Genomic DNA, 18255 nt, shown 5'->3' with positions numbered 1-18255 from the left:
AGCGGTGGCGCAGCCTCCGGGAAGTCGCCTTGGCCGGGCGCTGCCCAACGACCCGGCCTCCTTCCCTGCCAAGGTTGCGCAACGGCTCTTCCCAGCAACCGAAGTTTTGTTTAGTCCCGCTGGGGGGCCTCTGCCCCTCCGCGCGCGGCCCTGGCCGTCACTACGGAGTCCTGGTTTCTTGTCGCCGTGGGGGGCGGGGGGCCACCGACGCGCGCGCACCGGGCGCCCCAGCCTGTGACGGCGGCCGGGCCTTCGTCCCCCGCCCGCCGCGGGTCACTGGCGTCGCGGGCTCGGAGGGTAACCGTGGGGACGTGCGTGCGTGTGATTGTTGGGGAGGAGAAATGTGAGCCGCGGCTCCGCGTCCCCAGCGGCGGCGGGAGGAAGGCGTGGCGGCGGCGGTGGTGGTGGCGGCGGTGGCGGCGGCTCGGCGGGGCTGGTGCCGGCTTCTCCCGTTTCGCTGCCGGCTCCTCTGCTCCGCGCCGGGAGAAGTCGCGAAAAGACCCGTGCTGACCATGTCTGTTTTCCTGGCGTGGGGGAGACGGCTGTTTTAAAATGGTATGTGGCTTTCGGGGGTGGGGGACCCGCGCCGCGGCTCCCAGGTTTATCACCGCCGGGGGAATTAGCAATTGCGCTGTGGGGTGTGTGCGTAGATTACCTCGGACCTGTTACTGAGGAGTCGCGACACGTTCGGCCCTGGACCCGGGTGTTCACAGTCTCTCCCCGGCCTGCCTGGTCGGGGATTTATTTTTCCACCTGTCACTTCTCTGCCTATAAGGAGCTTCGATCGGCAAAGGCAGAGTTTTTCACCTTTCAGATTATTGTCTAGTTTACGGGGGAGGCTTCTGGGTGGTTCTGTTGTCAACTTTGTTTTGATGTCTCCTGTACGGAGCTGGGAAAGTTAGCTGGTGAACCAGTAGTAGTGCTTAGGCGTGCCTTCTAGTTTGGAGATCGGCCGATTTTTTTTTTTTTTTTTTTTTTTTCTTCTTCCTATTTTAGGTATTTACTTGTAAACTGCAGCTTTGGAAGTGGCAGTGCTTACTTACAGTCGAGCTATTTCGCTTCATTTCAAGATTTTAATGGGTGGGTGCTTTAAAATTTTTAAAGAGTTTCCCTTACTGATTAGATTTTTTTATTTTTGATGAAACTTAAGTAGGATCGGTGAGGGTCTTTTTTTGTTTGTTTCCCAAGAAATATTATATATTTATCCACTCACATTTCATATTTTAGAAGCTGGGCAAATCTCACCATATGTTTAAGTCTAGATTCTGCTTATGTTTGCAAGTGCAGTGCTAATTTTATACAGTGAGCAATGATAAGGTTTAGATAGGCCATGATTAAGCTTAGTATTTTAAGTAAACAAAAAGACTGACCTTTAAAAAAAATCGTTTTCATAGTTTTATTGGTTTTTTTATGCCCTCATGCATTGTACCAGTAATTGAAATTAAATCAATCAACAAATTTCTTTTAAATCAAGAAGGTATATCTTGCAGTATTTATGGTTGTATTTATAAAGTGTGGCTCATCTTATTTATGAAATATAATCCATAGCCTATGCCAGGCTTGCTTTTCTTAAATTTTTGTTTATTTAGAATTTGTTTTAGAGATATGTGGAAATACTCCTGATTTTTTAATATTTCATTAGGTTTTGTATTTATGGGAAAATTTGTTCCTTAGGCAACACCCCTCCCCTATATATTTTCTATGGAAAAAATATTTGTGGTGAGCTGTAGAGTTAAAAAATGTTTTAAACAGGTAAGATGATCTTGAAGTCTAGAACAGCACTGGCCATTAAATGTTTCAAATTTATATTTGGACACTGCTGACTACAGTAGCTAAACATACATATTAGGCAAGCAGATCATAACATGGTGAGGCTGCCTTAGTTTATTGTCATAATACTTTTTCCACTGAACTAGTCATTATGTTTTTAAACCAGTCATTGGCTTCTGGGTATGGGGTTTTCAAGTCACATTACAGTGGATGGTTTCTATGAGATGATTCTTGTAAACATGCTTGAAAAGGAGCTGTGGATCATACTGTTGTAATTTTTGGGGTGTTCTGTCATAGAGGTGCCATATGCCTGTAATCCTAGCCCTCAGGAGGCTGAAGCAGGAGGATTACTGCAAGTTTGAGGTCGGCCTGGGCTGCATAGTGAGGTCAAGGCCAGACTGAACTATAACATGAGACCCTGTGTCTAAAAAGACTTTCTGCAAGCTGTTCTTCATGCTTCACGTCTATTAGAGGACACCGAATAACTTGGTATATGATTATATCATTGCTGCCAAAATAAATATTCCTGTTGTAAAATTTGTGGGTTGCAGCTGTCCTGATTTCCTAGTGTCCAAAGTTGAGACTTACAGTGTGGGATGTTTAACTTGGAAGTTACTTCTGAAGATAGACTACCAGCACTTTGTTAAAATGAAAGAATCTATCACTGTTTGTTTATTTTTTAAGGCATTCCTCTTCCCCCACACCTTAACTGGGATATAGTATTATTTTTTCCTGTGGGAACAGAGATCAAAATTTGTGCTAAAAGCTGTCACGAGCAGCTTGTATATGACACAAATATAAGTATGCAGGAATTTTTTGGGTTTTTTTGGTTGTTTTGCACAAAGGTACAAAGGCCTTGGGTTCACTCCTCAGTAAGGAATGGATGGGAGAATTTTTAAAAATGTTTGTATTAGTTCTGGATCCAGCTGCTTAAAAGATACACCTTGTGTATTTATTATCTTGAAGCATTTAGTATAACTTGAATAAGTTATTTGGAATAGAAGTGAAGGCAGTTAGGGTAGTCAGAACACTGTGAGAAAAATTTAGGAAAGTACAATTTACTTCTTTGGGTTGGCTCAGTATAGTTGGGAGTGGTTTGAAGGGAAGGAGTTAGTATGTTTTTTTCTGTAGCTTCATAGCTATTCTTTTGGAACTTATCTTAGTCATTATAGGGCCAAGGTATAGTAGCTATTGGGAGGATGTGTTTTTTACCTTTTATCAGAATGCTTGTCACAGTAGACTGTAAGCTTTTTTTTTTTTTTTTTTAACATCATGCTGTTCTTAGTTCACCCATGGGCCATATGTCACTAAACGAAGGCAACATGTTGTCTCGACAACAAAGGCCCAACATGTTATGGGCCTTTGATCTTACTACTTGTGTGGAAATTAAAAGAACTAGATGAGTGTTGACAATATTATTATCATTATTATCATTATTGGTGGTGGTATCAGGGATCGAACTCAGGACCTTGCACTTGCTAGGCAAGCACTTATTCCACTGAGCTATCTCCTCGGCCCTCACAATATTATATTTTTAAAGAAAGGCTCTTGTTTGGGGACAGTTAAAAACACAACGCGGATTTACTTTGTCTTTTATATTTAGTAGTTTAGTACTAAGAAAGCACTTTAGTAATCTCTCATTTTTCAAAAGAAAGTCTTTGTAATTTAACAAACCAAAGACGGTATTTTTAAAAAATCTTAAATGTATTCTGTAACTTAAAGTGGAGCAATTTCTCTAATTTCCTAAAAGAGTGAAACATTTTGCTCCTGTGAGAAACTGAGGTAGGGAAGGTGGGGGAACTGGGCCGAAGTCGGGTTTGGTTTAATTTGAAGTGGGAGGCCAAAATCAGTTTTGAATTAGATGCCCACATTGGTATAGACCAGAATTCTCTTACTTAGGGTCTGTGAAGAGTTGTGGTAGATTGGGGGAAAGAATAAATTGGTGGCACTTGCTAAATGAGGTCTTAGGAAATAATGTCTTTTGTCATCATTGACTTCAGTTTTCACATCCTTTACCCTTCCAGCCCTCCCTTTTGTGTTTTTCGTACTTTGTTCTTCAATCTGAAAGACTTTTCCTTGATGTAGAGTTTGGGGATGATAGTCTTTCCATATTTTTAAAAGTCTTACAAGCTAAACCTGAAGTTGTAAGTGTGTAGAGCATAGCACATACTATTGTTGTTAAAATGAGTCATTTATAGTATTCTTTATTTATTTTTGCATAGGGTCTCGTGTTTACTGTTGGCCTTGAGTTCCTGTGATCCTCCTGTCTCAGCCTTTTGGGTGCTGGGATTACAGCGATGCACTACCATACTCCATTTGAAACTGATTCTTTATAGAGTAACTCTTGGTCACTTTGAAAGTAGAGGATTGCCAGGGAGCGTCCACAATTCCCTACCCCATTTATACTGGAGCACATTTTCTAATAGAAAAAAAATTGTTTAGCTATCATAGGCATTAAAATAATTGAATTTATAGATTGAGTTACTGCCCTTTAAATTTGGTAGCTATTTATTATAATACATTTGTTTACGTAGAGGTTACCAAGAAAATTATATTAAGATTTGATAGAAAATAATGTAATTTAAAAAAAAGCAAGAAAGAGAATAATGTAATTTGGCTGCCTTTGAGTAGCCAGTTACTCTGTGTTAGGAATGACAAAGTATTTGATTTGCTAAAGATGATTTTTGGTTTGTTTTGTAAGACTGGGTCTTGTAATGTAGTCCAGGCTGGTTTTGAGTTCATGTAGTATCCCAGGTTGGCCTTGAGGTCTTGATTTTCCTGCCTTAGTCTCCTGAGTGCTGGGATTACAGGTGTGTGTGGCACCATCCCTAGTGTACATAACAGTTATATTTAAATTCTTTAACTCTCCCATAGTTCGTTGCATATTATTCATGAATTTATACAAAACATTTTAAGAGCTATAAAAATAAAACATTTGAAGTATTTGCAGGAAGTAACTTATAAAACTTTTACTCTAACATTTAAAATTTCATTTCTTGTATGTTTGGACTGAATGCTATCTGTTTAATAATGCAATCTTGTAGGTTTGGTAAACTATACCACTTTAGATATATAATGCTACAGTTTTAAATAGTTAATAAGTGAGAGTGATAACATTTGAAAATTGAATCTTCCTTTCTAGAGACATTACTTCTAAAGTATAACTTAAATTAATTCCAAAGATGTTAAGTATGTAATTTACTACAGCTTTTGTTGAGATTAAAGGGTAGAGTGACATAAAATTACAGAGATTTCAGGTTATACTGCCCTATAGCCCATAGTTGTCATGTTGTACTTTACTACATTTTTAAAGAAGCAAAACCATGTGTTGGACCAATTGTAACCAGATTGGTGAAGACAGTGTAAATAACTGCAGAATATTAACTGTGGGTTTATATTTGAATATAAAGTTAGATAAAACTAATGTAGGTTCATAAATACTAGATTTGTAATGCTTGTTTAGTATGCTTTAAATATGTTTTTTAGCTGAATCGTAGACTCTGACCACACACAAAAAAGAATTTTACTATAGTAAATGAAATAATAAGGGGTTTGTATTGAAAGCTGCTGTGCCCAGTACATATTTTGAATGTCCACAAAGTGGATGTTGCTATGCTGTGAAGTGAGTTACATGTAGTACTAGTTTTGAGCAAGTATGAAGTGAAATTAGCCAAGTGCCGTAAATTTTATATTTATGTGTGTGTATAAGTGATTTAAATATAGCACCGTTAGAGGCTTGGCTGGAATTTGTGATCCTCCTGCTTTAGCCTTCCAGAAGACTGGGATTACAGATGCCATTTAGGCTTCTTCATATTATTAAATATGAGTTATTTAAATAAATAATTTCTAAATACCAAAGTATTCAATTTAGTTTTGTGTTAATATTTGCTGCTATCCTTATAATGTTTAAAGCCAAAAAAAGGTCACCTAAAGTATGAATAAAAACTCGATCAATTTTTTTTGTGATACTTTTATTTATTTTTATTTTTTATGCTTTGTATTTTAGGGAAGGGTCTATAGGGTATTCAGGGTCTCACTACTAGATCAGACTTGTAGTGATCCACCTGTTTATAGCCTCCCAAGAGCTAGGATTACAGCAGGTCCGGGGATTGAACTCCTGGTCCCTGCACCTGCTTGCAGGCGCTTTAATCCGCTGAGCTATTTGGCTGGCTCCTCTGATACACTTAAAAAAAAAATTTTTTTTTAGTGCAGGTTCTACAGGGTCTTACACAGATTGGACTCGTAGTGATCTCCTGTTTTCAGCCTCCCAAGCACTGGGATTGCATACGTATGCCACCACGCCCAGTCTCAATCCCCATCTCAGTGTACCCTGGGCCAGCACAGCATTGTGGGGACTGAACCCAGTCCCTTTAGTCCAGTGAGCTATTTGGTTGGCCCCTTTTTTTTTTTTTTTGGTTAATCAAGGCTAACCAGTTTGATAAATGATTGTTGTAGAGAAGCATACTATATGTTAATTTAAGTCAAGAGAAGACTCATATTTCTCAGATATGTTTTTTTTTTTTTTTTTTTGGTGGAACTGGGGATTGAACTCAGGCCCTTGCGCTTGCCAGGGAAGCGCTTATTCCACTGAGCCATCTCTCCGGCCCTCAGATATGTTTAATAATCCAGTTTTCTTTTTCTCTTTCTTTTTTTTTCTGAACCTGAATAGTTCTCATAGTGCCTAAGAAAATTACATTGTTTACCTATTCTACGTTTTTTTTTTTCTTTCTTTTTCAGAACCTGGGATTGAACTCAGGCCCTTGTGCTTGCCAGGCAAGCACTTATTATACTGAGCTACCTCCCCAGCCCCTACATTGTTTACCTATTCTAGTTGTTTTTTCTTTCTGTTAAATTTGGAATACAGAGGCTTTGAAACTATTTGTATGCAAACCTATGGAAAGAAGATAATAACATTTCAGAAGGTCCTTTTAAGAATGTTGAATTAGCTGGGCCTGGTGGCTCATACCTGTAATGCCAGCCCTTGGGAGGCAGAGGTGGGAAGATCATCAGGAGGATTGCTGTGAGTTTGAAGCTAGCCTGGATTTACATAGTGAGACCCTACCTCAAACCATCACCCCCCCAAAAAGTTGAAGTTACTAACTGTAATTTACTTTGAACCCATTGTATGAAGTGGATCTAGTTTTAAACTTCATCCACATACATAAAAATGTGTATCTTTTGTGTGTGTGTGAGGCTGGGGATTGAACGTAGGACCTCACACTAGCCAGGCAGATGCTCTCCCACTGCATTATATCCCAAGATCGCAGAGTGCAAAGGACAGGCATTATGTTGTATTCATTATAGCTGTTTATTATACAGTCTTTGTAATGAAATTTGACAGTATATGGAGACTACCTTAGGGATTTTTGAGACTATAATAAAATTGGTTTGCTGGTAGTGTTGAATAGAAAATTGTTGGGAGGGCCGGGGAGATAACTATAGAATAAGCACTTGCCTGGGTAAGCTCAAAGTCCTAAGTTCAATCCCCGGTACCGCAAAAAAACAACAACAAAAAAAAGAAAATTGTTGGGAGTATTTGCCTTGCAAGTTGCCGTTTGTAACCCTAGCATGTTTCTGGTGGTAATCTTTTATTTTTTTAAATTAGTTTTCCTTACTATGTTGTCCATGCTGGCCTCAATCTCCTGGGTTCAAATGATCCTCTAGCCTCTCCTGTAGTTGGGACTATGGGTGCAGACCACCATGCCTGGCTTTTTAGTGGCTGTTCTGTGTATGTGTATCCAGCTTGGTATTTTTTCCTGTTGTTTAGATTGGAAGATGAAATATGTCATTTCATAATTTGTAAGAATACAGAGCAATATTGGGAAAATTATATTTTAAAATATAGAACAGTGTCTGAACTGTTCTTCAGTTCAGAGACAATAGTCTATTGGCCTTCTTTCCCTTGAAATGCAATAATAGACATTGGGGACTCAAATATGTTACTGTAAAATTGGCCAATGCTGACATACTCTGCCTGTGTACCTACCCTATTCAAAGTATGGCATCTTTCTTATTTTTCCCTCTCTTACAGTGCTGAGGATTGAACTTAAGGAGGGTGGAACCATATCCTAGTCTTTCCTTTTTTTTTTTTTTTTTTTAAATTCTCAGCCAGGTCTACCTGGGTGGCCTTGACTTGTGATTATCAGGCCTGTGCCTCTTAAGTGGTGGAGTGCAGCCACACCCAAGTAAAGTGTGGCATCTTTAGCTTCTTGTGTGTCTTTTACACAGTTGAGTTCTCAAAGCCCTGCTCTATTGATGAGTTCTCAAAGCCCTGCTCTATTGCCATTCTCTTACTTCTAGCAAGCTGATCTGTTTCCTGTGGAAAGGTCAGTAGGTATGCACTTCCTCCAGATTTACAACCCTCTTAGTGGTTTAGTGGTGATTTTTATGTAATCAGTTTTCAAGGTTCTGCAAATAAGCCACATTTTAAATCGTAAGCATTGTTATAAAATAACTGACATTATCATGTAAAATTAATATGTAATCATTTTTGCATCTGCAGCTCTGTCTAGTCTCTTGTGCACGTGTCTGAAAGATGACAAAAGGCCAATTCTGGCCCATAAGGAATTTTTAATTATTTGGGAATAAATTTCAGTAAACTATAACTATTTTCTAGGCATTTCAGTCAACAAATTAAGCTTAATTTAAAAATTTTATTCCAGTAGCTAGCCTTACTTTTGAACTTAGTGTACTTCAAACTCAGACTTTGTATGTTTTAAATTTTATATAATGTTTATATATATTTAGAAATCTCTTCAGTCCTATAAATCTGAGGCAGTATTTCTTATCATTGAATAGTTTTGTTGAGTATTATTTTTACTAACATGGATTAGCAGTGTAACTTTTTATGTTAATATAAAACAAATTTTTTTTTTAATATATTTGGTACAGGGTCTCACTGTGCAGCTCAGACTCAGTGATCCTCCTACTTTCAGCCTCCCCAGTGCTGGGATCACAGGCGTGCCTGCATGGCATGCCGCTGAACCCCAGTCCCTGCGCTTACCTAAGAGGGCCTTGGTCCACTGAGCCTTCAAACTCAGATTTTCTGAGGCTCACGCTAGCAGAAATGTTTATGTGACCCTTTCTAAGTTCTTATCAAGTTGCAGTTTTAGTGTGTAATTTATTACAAACAACCTAATGTGCCACTTTAAAAAGTTAATGATTAGAGGAAGTTAGAGCCAGACAGGAGCGGTTCTAATAGATTTCTAAGAATTCAGTGTCCTTTCAGTGAGGTATTATTTTGAGAACCTTAACATATTACCCTTCTTCCTGTTGTGTTTGTCTTGGTTTTTGAAGCTGTTGTGAAAGGCTGTCTTTAGTTGACAAGATGGCGTGTGACAAGCCCCGAAACTTACAAGTTTCTACATTAGGAAAGTTTTTGACTGAGTTTCTTAAGAAGGGCATTTAAATAACATGTGTGGAAACTAAAATCTGAGTAGGAAAAAATATATTTTGAATTAACAGTCATCAAGCACATACATCAAGCTTAATAGAAATTGGGAAGTATAAATAGGTGACTTTTTGTGTTCCAGTTAAATTTTGAAAGCCCCAAAATGTCTATAATAAATCTTTTGAAAAAAATTGAAAGTATTATAATCAAGCTTGTGCTTATACTTCCAGTTGTTTCAAGTGAAAAATGCATTTGTGTGAGAAATGGGGGGGGCAATAGCCTTTGTTTGATATTTCTCTAATTTTTTTTAGTTCTTATAGTATACATTACCCTAGTGTGACAATTCTCTGTCAGGTGCGAATGTAGTATGTCATACTATGGGAAATCCAAGATGAGAATCTTAAAAGAATTGTTTAGGGTAGCCCATACTATTGAAATTTTTTAATCTTGACCTTTGATTCTATAATTGTTCATTTAAAAGTTTGATGATTACCTCTTACAAAAACATTTATTGGAAGAATCCATTATTTTCATTATTTTTTTTTAATTATGTGTTTGGTACAGGGCCTCACTACACAGCTCAGACTTGTAGCGATCCAATTTTTTCAGCCTCCCCAGTGCTGGGATTACAGGCATGCACCACCATGCTGGGTCTTGGTGGCCAGCACAGTAGTATGGTATGTGTTACTGGGGGTCGAACCTGGGTCCTTGTGCTTGCCTAGGCAGATGCTTAGACCACTGAGCTGTATCTGTGCCTCCAGAATCCTTTTTTAAATTGAAGTGTCAGGGGGGCCGGGGTGATGGCTTGGTGGAATAAGCGCTTCCCTGACAAGCGCAAGGGCCTGAGTTCAATCCCCAGTTCTGCCAAAAAATAAAAAAATAAAAAAAAAAATAAATAAATTGAAGTGTCAAAAGTGGACATTTGATCAAATTAATAAGCTACTTTATCTGTTGATTTGTTTCAGAGGTAGATCAGAGAGAGAGAGAGGTCTTGATTAGGATTTTTTGTTTGACCTTTGCCTTTTTTTTTAAAGATAAGATCTTGGTTTGTAGTCTGAGCTAGCCTCAAACTCACAATCCTCCGGTTTCCCAAATGCTGGGAAGGATTTTTGTCTTTTTCATCTGTAATACTTCTATTTGCCTTTGAAAATTAGTTACATAGATTTTTTTTTTTTTTTTTTTTTTTCCAGAACTGGGGATTGAACTCAAGCCCTTGCACTTGCCAGGCAAGTGCTTATTCTACTGAGCTATCTCCCTGGCCCCAATAGATTTTAAAGATAAATAAAAATTTCATCACACATGGAAGTAGTCCCAGCCATTGGTGAGGCTGATGCAGGAGCATCAAAAATTTGAGGCCAGCCTTGGTAATGTAGTGAAATCTGTCTCAGCAAAACAAAATAAACACAAGAACAGTTTCATGATGGTTCTCGTGGGACAGACTTTCCTATAATGTAAAAAGGTAATGCATTTTGTAAGGGGCCTGTTCAAAGCCAGAGTTGAGTTGCTTCCACTTTTTTTAATCCATTGATAGATATTGGTCATTTTATAAAGAACTTAAGATCCTTCTTTTGAATTTAAGTTTTATGGACTAAAATTTTTAACTGATAATATTAAATTTACTTAAGGAAATAGAACTGAGGTGAGCTTTTAGCTAATTTATCATTATATGTCTGACTTTTGATTTATATAGATTGTTTTATTTTTAATTGGGGAATTACCCACTTTTGTAAGAGTAATCCCTTTTCTGTGCTTGTTAAAGTACACGTTTGTACTGGTGGGGTGATTTCTAGCACCTTTGAAATGTCCAGGTCATTTTCTGTTCTAAAAGTTGTACCGTTTTGCTAAGTCAGACAAAGCTTGTTATTTAACATGCTGATTTGTGTTACAGTCAACACATTCTCTAGATGCTTTGTTCACAATACTGCTGGAAAATACCCAAGATTTTAGTATTTTCAAATAAATGTTTGGTTGGCATCTCAGATAGTAGGCTGATTTTTGTGGAGCATATATATATATATATATATATATAGTTCATTTATGTGTACATGATTCTTTTTTCTGTGAAATGGTTCAGTGTAATTTCCTATACAGAATATTGGTAGATAAACCTGGAAATGATACAGTTTTTAAAAAATGCTAACATTTAATTATGAGGAGCTAAGAGAGTATTCTCTTTCTACCAACTTCTAGTGTAGTCTGCCTTTTATTTCTAGTAAGACACTTTTATCTTTTATAAGTCCTTTTTTTAATTTTAAAGAGAAAAAGAAAAATTTCAAAACAAGATGATAGAGTAACAATAGTTACATTACATATTGTTATCTTTAAATTAGTCAGAGTATAAGATACTGGCATTTATGGCTGGTGAGATAGCTCAGTGGATTAAGCACCTGCTTAGGCAAGTGCAGGGACCCGGGTTCGATCCCTCGCACCACATGCTGCACTGGCCTCTCTTTCCCAGGCACACTGAGCCAGCCACTGAGACTGGACATGGTGGTGCACTGCTGCAATCCCAGTGCGGGGGAGGCTGGAAACAGGAGGATCAAGTCTGAGCTGTGTAGTGAGACCCTGTACCAAATACATTAAAAAATAAAATAAAATAAAAAATATATATATATTTAATTGTACGAACAATATTTGCACAAACCTTTCTTTTCAGTGAGAACTCAGAGAAATTAGTAGTATAACTATCTTAACTATTTTTTATATAGATATGTTTTCTTTTTTCCCTTTTGTCCATTTCCCATCCCGGTTTCTTTTTCCTTTTGAAATTTCTTCCCACTTTTAATATCTGTTGTACATTTTGGGTCTTATTCTTTCAGCTTCTCATAGTAGGGAGACAATATGATGTTTACACATGTATGTGTGGTTTATTTCACTTGAGTATGCCTTGAATTGGGTCCATTTAGTTATCCTTCTTTGTGGCTGAGTAGTACTCCACTGTATAAAAAGACTATATATTTTTAATCCATTCCTTGGTTGATGGGCATTTGTGTTGTATTATATGAATAAGACGATAATATGCATTTCTGATATTTAGGTTACAATTTTTTTTTTTTAACCACAGAGTGCTGCAGTGAACATTTCCTATTTGTACTTGTGAATATTTCTCTAGATGGAAGATTTGTTGCATCATATAACATGTGCATCTTCTGCCTTGTTTCTAAAGTAATTGAACTTTTTATTCAGCATAGAAGAGTTCCCGTTGCTTTATTTTTCAAAACTGGTTATTGCTTAAAGTCTTTTGGCTGTATTTCCTCTCTGAATCACCTGTTGATATTTTTTACCCATTTTTCTACCAAGTTTTGCTGACACAGTGTGACATTAGATCTTTTGTGCTGTGTGTTCTGCAAATCTTCCCCAAGTCTAAGGTTAACTTTTATTTCTAGTATTGTTTGATGAAAGTTTAAATTTTAGTAAAGTCAAAATTTGTCAATTTTTTTCTTCTCATAATGTGTTTTTTGTGTGGAAAGAAAACCTTTTCTTTCAAAGGTTGATGATTAATTTGTTAAAACTGTAGGATGACTTTTAAACTAAAAGGGATACAAATTTAAATTTTCTGTGTAGGCTGACCAGGATGCGTGAGCGTTATGAAACATTTAGAGACTCAAATTTTTTGGTCTTTAGTCTTCCTTGGGATTCTTCTCTTTAATTTTCTTTTGGGTCTATAGTCTTTTTCCTATAATTGGTAAATTTTGCCTCCTCCTATTGTATTTATCCTCTGAAGGAGACTGTAGCATTTCAGTTGGAGAATAACTACAGGGTGTGGGTGTGAAACTGTTGAAATATATCAAGAACAAATAAAGCATTACAGGATTCTCATTATAAAATGGGTATGCTCCTAGCACCCTTGGAGGCTGATGCATGATGATTAGAGTCAAGCTCACTCGGCAGTTTAGTGACTTAGCAAAACCCTGTCTCAAAAGTTAAAAGACTGTTAACCCTCCAGAAGAAAAGCTTATTATAATATTATACAAGGTTTCAGGATAAATCCTGAGGGCATTTGACTGACCTTATCAGATATAAAAGTTACATTTTTTGTTAATATAGGTCTTGATTTATTTTGGTCTTAACCATCCAGCAGAAAAGTATAAAAATGAAGTATAAAAAGTAAAGCCATACTAATATGCTGAGCTGTAAAAGGCTCAAGTCAACAATTTCTGACATTGCCAGTCTTACAGAAAACCCACTAGTATTATGGACTACTGCACTATATTGGAATATTTTGCTGAATTCATGCACCTATGATATTTAAATGACAATGGAATATTTTCCCTGATAAAACTAAACAGAAAAGGGGGATACAAATGAACAACCATTTTGTATCTGTATATTCAAAATAGGATAGATATACAGCTACTTTCTCTTAATTCAATGAATAGATTTGTTCTAATACTGTTTGTGGACAGGATATCATGTCTGCGTCTTGTGCAGTGAATAACCACTAAGACAACAATATGCAATGTGTTAATTATTGAAACTGTGCTAGTAATTGGTTTTGAAACTGATTGCTGTTTGTTTCTCAATAAAATTATTTTTTAAAAAATTAAGAGTTAGGGATGAAGTTTAGTGTGGAGACCCTGGGCTTAAGCCTCAATAATGAAAAAAAAAATACACTAAATTTACAGGTGATCATTCCTGTGCAAAAATTAGGGAATTATTAACTGGAAACAGCTAGGTTGCTTGCTTTCCCTTTTTTCTTTCCAGTCTTCCTCCCTCCACCCCCTTTTCCCTCTCTCCTTCACCATACTGTCAGATGAACCCAGGGAGCCTTGTTTATTTTTTTGAGACAAACTGTCTCTAAGTTGCCCAGGCTAGTCTGGAACTTACTTGCATTCCCCTGCATCAGCCTCCTGAGCAGCTGGGATTAGAGGCTGACACCATCGTACCCAGCTCTTTTCTCTTTTTAGATGATGGGGTAGGGTATGGTGGATAATCATACTGTTGGTCACCAGTTCAGTCCATACAATATGTAAAACTGGCCTATTTTAACTTTGTAATATTAAAGAAAAACTTGGGATGATTTTGGATAAACTAACTTTTGATGATTTGAAAAGCAGTACACAGAATTTAATTCTTTAATAACCCCCATTTCTTGGTTCCTTGCCCATTTACAAAAGAATTCAATGAATTTTCATGTAAATTTTGCATTTTTCCCTGATACTCCTTTGTTTTGATGCTAGATGCACAGGCTGGAACTTGTCAGTGTCCCTTGCCTTGTCACTTGCTATTCTTTTTCATTTTTGGTATTCTTCAGGCTTCCCAGGACCAATTAATGACAAATGCTGAGACACCGTGGTAGTTGTCTTAACTTACGGCTTTAATAACTCACTATACAATTAAATAATATGATGTTTAGTTCCATTCCTAACTTTCCTCTATTTTTGAGATAGGATTCAGGCTGACCTTGAATTTGTGATCCTTCTGCCTCAGCATATGAGATTACCTGTGTATGCCACTGTAGCTAGTACTTATAAGGCTCTTAAGAAAAATGGCTTTACTTATCTTTTTATTTGGTACAGGGTCTCATGAACAGCTCAGACTCTTAGTGATCCTCCTGTCTCAGCTTCCCTAGAGCTGGGATTACAGATGTGCACCACCATGCCTGGTTACTGTGGCCGGGATGGCATGTGGTACCAGGGATCGAACTTGGGTCCTTGCATTTCCCAGGCAGGTGCTTCTACCCCTGAGCTAGCTCCTCAGCCAAGAAATGACCTCTTATGCCTCTATAAAATGTTGAGAATTTTTCAATTGAGATAGGAATGAAAGTTTTAATATGATCACTAAATACCATTATATTATAAAATAACTACTGAAAGAAGCATTACTGATACCATAATATTTGTCACCTCTGATTAATTATAATTGTTGTTGTTGTTTTTTTGAGATAAAGTCTTGCTCTGTAGCCCAGGCTGGCCTCAAACTCCTGGCCTTCCTCTTGGGTGCTGAGATTATAGTCATGAAACACTGGACCTGAATATTTTTTTATTTAGCTTTTTTTTTTTTTTTTTTTTTTGTAATGGGAACTGAATTCAGGGCCTTTTCCCTGAGATACATCTCCAGCTCTTTACAAATTTTTTAGCCAGGCATGGTGGCACATGACTGCTTTCAGGACTTAAGCGGCTAAGGCAGGGGCATTGAGTTCAAAGCAAGCCTGAACTACATAGTGAGTCTACGTAGCCACTAATCCTAGAGCAGAGTAAGTAATAAATAAAAGCAGGCAATCTTGCTAAGTTGTCCATGCTAGGCTGGAACTTTCTGTGCTCCTGCCTCATCCTTCCCCCCTTCCCCGCCAGTGCTGGGATTACTTTCCTCAAGTGTAATAAAGAAATACTCCATGGTAGTTTGACAGTTTTTAAGACACCAGCCATTGAATACGGCTATGATGACATTCCTTGAAGTGGTATTGTTCTAAATTAGTTCTTTCTGTGGAATGGACTTGTAATAAAGTACTTGGTTTTCAATTATAAATAAATAAATAAAATCAGACAGTCTTGCTAAGTTGTCCATGCTGGGCTGGAACTTTCTGTCCTCCTGCCTCAGCGCCACCCCCCAGTGCTGGGATTATGTACATGCACCACCATGCCTGGCCTTAATAAATTTTTAAACTGAGAAAAGTATCATTTTTTGTATGTTCAGTAAGGCATAATCTTCATGGATAAGCCAGCCTGGAGTAGTCATCTATTATTTATAGGAAACTAAATTATAGAAAATATTATCACTTTAACGACTTTATCTTCATAGATTTTTTGAGGTGAAAATACCACCTGTTTGAGCTTGTGGAATCGAGAGTTATTAGTACAAAAATTAGAGTTGTGATAAGGTGGATGTTTGCAACATCCTATAAAAGATGAGAAATTTGAGAAGATATAAGTTATTGAGTATTTTGAGACTTTATTCATTGAACTCTGTTAGAGTTTGTGAGCAATGCAAAAGTAGTTTAGAAACAGTCCCATTTTCCTTTGGCATACAACTAGGTAAAGTAGGTGACTGTTTTATTCCAGGCTTGGACTGTGGGTAGCTAGTAAAGTGTTCTTAGGGGCTGGAGACATTTTAGATCATTGAAAGTCAATACAGTGTTCAAAACTTCTTTCTTGGAAAGTTATTCACTTCCCATAAAAATGTTTAGTGAAGGCCACCTTCCCTAAAGTGCTTTCACTTTGAAAAAGTTTGCATGAATGCTACATCCTCTTTAAAATGTTTCACTTTTTTTTTTTTTTTTTGTATTTTTAGGGAAGGGTCTACAGGGTGTTCAGGGTCTCACTACTAGATCTGACTTGTAGTGATCCACATGTTTACAGCCTTCTAAGAGCTGGGATTATAGGTACTGGCCACCACGCTCAGTCTCAATTGCTGTTTTTGCAGGCCCTGGAGCTGGGGCCGGCATAAATGTTTCACTTCTTGCAAGTTCATCATGCCTTGAAGCATGTTGGGATAAAAATTGAGAACTGTTGTAGCCAGATACAGAAGTTTGGTTCTTTTGCTGCTTAACATCTTCATAAATATTTTGTATTTAAGAGAAGTGTTAACTTTGAATCTTACTACTTTCTGTGAGAGGAACTAGAAGTTAGTCAAGAATACTGGAATTTTGAGTGGTGGAAGATAATAAGAAAGAGATGTTAGATTTAAGGAAAAGACAAAATGAGAACAAAATATGCCAGACTACGCTGAACTGGGCAGATCAGACCTTGAGGTTTGGGATGAGGAGGGGAAAGAATGACTGACTTCTAGTGCAGACCCAAGAAGGAATGGAATCGAGTAAGGAAGTTCCTGCACCTGTGTGCTTTTGAGTGTCCTTAGGTTGCTTTTCAGCATGCTTACTGAATTTTATGTACTGCTTTTCATTTTTTTTGTTTCTGGTGTTCAGCACAGCATGCCAAGAGGTAATTACAGTATAGTCTATAATGTATATGTATGTGATTTGACTAAAAGTGTGTTGTTCTGTGATTAAACTTAGTGTCTACAGTGGGATACCACTTCATGTTGTTAGGGTGACAGCTACAAAGCAGAAGTGGTGAGAATGTGAAGAAAGCAGAACCTTTGTGTGCTGTAGGTGGCCATGTAAAATGATAGAGCTGGTATGGAAAAGAGTACGGTGGTGACTCTAAAAATAGAACTACTGTCTGACCCAGCAGTTATACTTCTGGATAGATGCATGAAGCAATTGAAAGTAGTATCTCCAAGAAATATTTGTATACCTACATAGCAAGATTATTCACAGTACTCAAGTGGTAGAAGCAACCCAGTATTAAGAATTTGTATCTTCTGGCAAATGCAGGGACCCGGGTTCAGTTCCTGGTACCACATGCCATGCTGGTCTCACACCATATGGCCACTGAAACCAGGTATGGTGGTACACACTTGTAATTCTAGTATTGGGGAGGCTGAGGCAGGAGGATCACTATGAGTTTGAGCTGAGTAGCAAGGCCCTGTACCAAATAAATAAATAAGAATTTATAAATACAGTGTGGCATGTACATATAGTAGAATATTATTAAATCTTTTGTTTTGGTCTTTTTTCTTTTTCTTTTTTTACTATCCAATCTAGGCTGGGCTTGAACTCACTTGGGTTGGCCTCAAACTTGGAGTGATCCTCCTGCTTCAGCCTTCCAAGTGCTGGGATTACAGATGTATACCACCATGCCTGGCATGTTCAGTCTTAAAAAGGAAAAAATATCCTGTCACATGCTACACCATGAATGAACCATAAGGAGATTATACCAGACCACAAAAGGCAAATATGTGATTTCACTAATAAGCTGTGCCTAGAATAGTCAGATTCCTAGAGGAAAAATAAAATGGTGGTTGTTAGGGAAGATAAAGAATTATTGTTTAATGAGTGCAGGGTTTCAGTGTCAAAAGAGGAAAGGGTTTAGATTGGATGGTGGTATTGATCAGACAACATTGTGATGTACTTTCTGTCCCTGAACAGTACACTTAAAGTGATTAAAGTGCTAAATCTTACCTATATATCTGTATGTGTATATGTGTGTGTTGCTGTGTATATTTGTCGGGCGCCCTCCCGTCCAGCAGGAAAGCACTCAACACGATTTGTGCGGTGGAAAGGCTTTAATCGTTCTCCTGAGTGATGCGCCCCG

General features: G+C 37.7%; 1 protein-coding gene across 2 annotated transcripts in view; it reads left to right on the top strand.

Moving 5' to 3' along the window:
- The first annotated feature begins 159 nt into the window (after nucleotides 1-159).
- Nucleotides 160-18255, top strand: part of Hipk3 (homeodomain interacting protein kinase 3) — a 101902-nt gene continuing 83806 nt past the window's right edge. Inside the window, exon 1 of one of the 2 annotated variants that reach the window (XM_023710708.1) lies at nucleotides 160-555. The gene's annotated coding sequence lies outside the window, so the exon portion shown is untranslated. The remainder of the gene's footprint in view (nucleotides 556-18255) is intronic. The other variant, XM_004627063.2, reaches the window with a different exon arrangement.

Source organism: Octodon degus, unplaced genomic scaffold, assembly GCF_000260255.1.
Source record: "Octodon degus isolate 3935 unplaced genomic scaffold, OctDeg1.0 scaffold00018, whole genome shotgun sequence".
NCBI lineage: Eukaryota > Metazoa > Chordata > Mammalia > Rodentia > Octodontidae > Octodon > Octodon degus.
Note: the sequence above shows the minus strand (reverse complement) of the source record. Positions and strands in the feature narration are given on the sequence as shown.